Source organism: Rhagoletis zephyria, unplaced genomic scaffold (assembly GCF_001687245.7).
Source record: "Rhagoletis zephyria isolate East Lansing unplaced genomic scaffold, Rhagoletis_zephyria_1.1 Rzeph_scaffold_00067, whole genome shotgun sequence".
Classification (NCBI taxonomy): Eukaryota; Metazoa; Arthropoda; class Insecta; order Diptera; family Tephritidae; genus Rhagoletis; species Rhagoletis zephyria.
In genome coordinates, this window is record NW_016157151.1 from 348,563 (window position 1) to 352,758 (window position 4,196).

The window sequence follows — 4,196 nt, forward strand, 5'->3', positions numbered from 1 at the left end:
TGAATGCTAATAACCTAGCCGTTAAAACAGAACCAAACACCCCTTAGAATTTCAACAAGATCAGGCCTAGGATCTTTAGGCCCGAACGACCTTACGATGGTATGCAGTTTGATTCTAATAATAGAAAGGGTATAGAAAGGATATTAAAATACAGGAAAATACATTCATAGTTATTAAAGTATTCAATATTGCTTTAAATTTAACTAGAAATTAACAAATTGCAAAACATCGAAAACCATCGATATATCGATGTTTCTCTGGCGATGTATTTTAGCCTCGATGTTCTTTTCTCCGATGCATCGAAACATCGATGTATCGATGTTACTGCTCAAAATTTGCATCCCTAGGTAGAACACTGAGTGGTGCGCGGCAAAAGTTGCTGGAGGCAATTTGTGTGTATTTTCAATGCTACAGGTTAGTATGCCACCATTACCTTTGTTGAAGAGATTCTAGAGAGAGAGAGTTCCCTGAGGGGGAATGATAGTTTAATTCCAGCACTGAGCCCGCACTCGTACACTGTCGAATCGTCACTGATGGCTCCAAAACTGACTCAGGGTCGGGATCTGGAGTATTTTTCCAAGTTAATGGGGATAAGCTTCACTTTTTCTCTTGGGGAATATGCTTCGGTATTCCAGGATGAGGTATTTGCAATCCCCAAAGCCATAGACTACGTGGTGGAAAATAGGTGGAGTTTACGTGTCTACAGGTACAGCCAAGCTGCACTTCGGGCATTGGCCAGCCCTCTATCTAAGTACTTCCAAACTAGTTTGGCAATGCAAGTCTCGACTAAATTATGTTGGTAAAGATAACGAGCTCGCTTTACTCTGTGTGCCGGGCAACTTTGGCTACAGTTGGCTTAGACCAGGCATTCCTCCGCAACCAGAGGTCACCATCAGAAACCACCACCACCATCAGCAGGTGGGCAAAAGTCATGTTGCCTTCAATCTCAGAGGATCTGTCTAGTTTTTTCCTCTCACTGAGAAGATGGGACTGCTGACTGGTCACTTCACGCGCACAAACACCAGACTGTGATAGGCGTAAATGACAACTCCATTTCTAAATTTAAAGTTTGGCGTAAAAAGCTTTGCAGTTTTATTGTTTCAAGTTTTGTGTTTTAAAAATGCGATTGACGAATATTTTTCGCATCACTTTAAAACTCGGAGCGATAAAAATAAAAATTATGCCATCAACACAAATAAACTATTGGACAAATAGGTACATCACATGCAAATTCATGAGTGAGCCGCACTTTTTTTACCATATATCGTGTACATAAATTTAAAAATTACCGCAGTTTAAATTTTTTAGAGTTTTGTTAGTTTTTAATTTCTTGAAGTTTGCCCTTTTTAATTACTTGAGCGGAATTCCAAAATTTTCTAAACTTTCAAAACTTTGGGAATTTGAGAAATTTTAGTAAACCCCAATAATCTTACATCTTACTAATATTATAAATGTGAAAGTTTGTATGTTTGGATGTTTGGGAAATCATCACGCGGAAACGACTGCACGGATTTGCATGAAATTTTGTACGCAGATAGCATATGGGCTAGATTAGTTAATAGGATATTTTTTTAAGAGTTGCCACCTGCTAAAAAAGATTAATTTATTTTATATGCGGGAACGACTGAATGGATTTGCATGAAAATTTGCACATAGATAGCTTATGACCCAGATTGGAAAATAGGCTACCTTTCTTAAGAGTTGCCACCTGTTTAAAACGTTTCATTAAATTAATATGGGGAAACGACTGAATGGATTTGCAAGCAGATAGCTTATGACCTACAGTGGAAAATGGGCGAATTTTTTGGAAGAGTTGCCACCTGTTAAAAAAGTTTAATTAAATTAATAAGCGGAAACGACTAAACCGATTTGCACGAAATTTTGCACACAGATAGCTTATGACCTAGGTTAGAAAGTAGGCTACTTTTCTTAAGAGTTGCCACCTGTTAAAAACGTTTCATTAAATTAATACGGGGAAACGACTGAATGGATTTGCATGCAATTTTGCAAGCAGATAGCTNAGCGGAAACGACTAAACCTATTTGCACGAAATTTTGCACACAGATAGCTTATGACCTAGGTTAGAAAGTAGGCTACTTTTTTAAGAGTTGCCGCCTGTTAGAAATGTTTAATTTAATTATTATGCGGAAATGAGTGAACTGATTTACATGGAAGTTTTCACACAGATAGCTTATGAGCTAGGTTGAAAAACAGGCTACTTTTTTTAAGAGTTACCACCTGCTACTAAAGCTTAATTAAATTAATACGCGGAAACGACTGAACAGATTTGCATGACATTTCGCACAGAGATAGCTTATGACCTAGGTTAGAAAGTAGGCTACTTTTTTAAGAGTTGCCGCCTGTTAGAAATGTTTAATTTAATTATTATGCGGAAATGAGTGAACTGATTTACATGGAAGTTTTCACACAGATAGCTTATGAGCTAGGTTGAAAAACAGGCTACTTTTTTTAAGAGTTACCACCTGCTACTAAAGCTTAATTAAATTAATACGCGGAAAAGTCTGAGCTGATTTGCATGAAAGTTTGCACACAGATAGCTTATGAGCTAGGTTGAAAAACAGGCTACTTTTTTTAAGAGTTACCACCTGCTACTAAAGCTTAATTAAATTAATACGCGGAAAAGTCTGAGCTGATTTGCATGAAAGTTTGCACACAGATAGCTTATGAGCTAGGTTGAAAAACAGGCTACTTTTTTTAAGAGTTACCACCTGCTACTAAAGCTTAATTAAATTAATACGCGGAAAAGTCTGAGCTGATTTGCATGAAAGTTTGCACACAGATAGCTTATGACCTAGATTGGAAAATAGGCAACTTTTTTAAGAATTGCCACCTTTTTGAAAATGAAATTTTGTTCAAAGATGGTTTATGACCTGGATTGAAAAATAGGCTACTTCCTTAACCGGTTTTCCGATCAGAACGAAATTTAGTACACTTACTACGGATTTCGGAAGGATGGTCTTAGACTGAAAGTAAGTCCGATAACTCAAGGCCCCTCCCATACAAATTGGAATTTTCATATTACATACATATCTCTGGAAGTATTTGTGGGAGAGAACTGAAACTTGGTGTAGTGATATGTATTTGAAATCAATGATGGCATTAATCGATTGATGTTTTAATCAGTTAGTTAATTCGATTAAATTCAATCTGATTATAGTTAATCATGATTCATTTTAATCTAACTAAAAAGTTAATCGTAACCGCGATAAAAAAATTAATTTTTAATCGTTAACTCTTAATTTGAGCAAGTAAGTTTGGTGATTAATTAAGTTATGCTGGAATTTCCCTGTGCACACAAAGCAAGTTAATCCGGTATGGCTAAATCAGGTTTTGTCATCAATCTAAGCAATTTGGTGTGCATTTTCATTAAGATATATACCAACAAACGTTTTATAAACTAGGTTTGTAAAAGTTCCCAGTTTATGTATTGCTAATAACAATAATTATAATTTTTTTATATTATATTATCACCTCCCATACTGACTGAAGGCTTCACTTTGCATATCTCTTCAAATGTTTGGGGTAAATCACTCAAGCTTGGTATGGAAATGCATATGTATGTATGTATGTGAAACTAATACCATACTCATGGAGAAAAATGAGAGTTATTGGAAGAGGTGGTGTGGCAACTCCCATGCAAATTGATTTTTCTATGCTGCATATCTCTGGAGGTGTTTATTGCAGAGGACTGGAACTTGGCACCGAGATGTGTAATTCCATACTCATGGAGAAGAATTTGCGTTATTCGAAAAGGGGACATGGTTCCTGCCGTACAAATTTATTGTTTTATACTGCTTATCTCTAAAGGTGTTCAAGGTAGAGTACTGGGACTTGGTACTGGGGTATGTAAATTCATGGAAGAAGATTAGGGTTATAAGAAAAAGGGGCGTGGCACTTCCAGTACAAATTTACTTTTTCTTGCCACATATCCCTGGAAGTGTTTGTGGAAGAATACTGGAACTTGGTATGGAGTTGTGTATACAAAATGTATCAACTGCTCATGGAAAAAATGTGAGTTATTAAAAAAGGAGGCATGACGTCTCCCATACAAACTAAAAACTTCTTAATATATATCTCTGGAAGGTTAGAAAATCTAACGAAGTATTTTAAATTTGTTATGGAGATTTATTTTATAAGTGCCGTACTGACAGAATAAATTTCATTAAATGGAAAAG

At 36.1% G+C, this 4,196-nt stretch overlaps 1 protein-coding gene and 1 long non-coding RNA gene across 2 annotated transcripts in view; one reads left to right on the forward strand and one right to left on the reverse strand.

Moving 5' to 3' along the window:
• Positions 1 to 4,196, forward strand: part of sv (paired box protein shaven) — a 432,076-nt gene that overhangs the window by 230,521 nt on the left and 197,359 nt on the right. The window lies entirely within an intron of this gene.
• Positions 1 to 4,196, reverse strand: part of LOC108371372 (uncharacterized) — a 90,001-nt gene that overhangs the window by 41,378 nt on the left and 44,427 nt on the right. Inside the window, exon 2 of the long non-coding RNA XR_001848743.1 lies at positions 428 to 433. This is a non-coding gene — a long non-coding RNA (uncharacterized LOC108371372). The remainder of the gene's footprint in view (positions 1 to 427; positions 434 to 4,196) is intronic.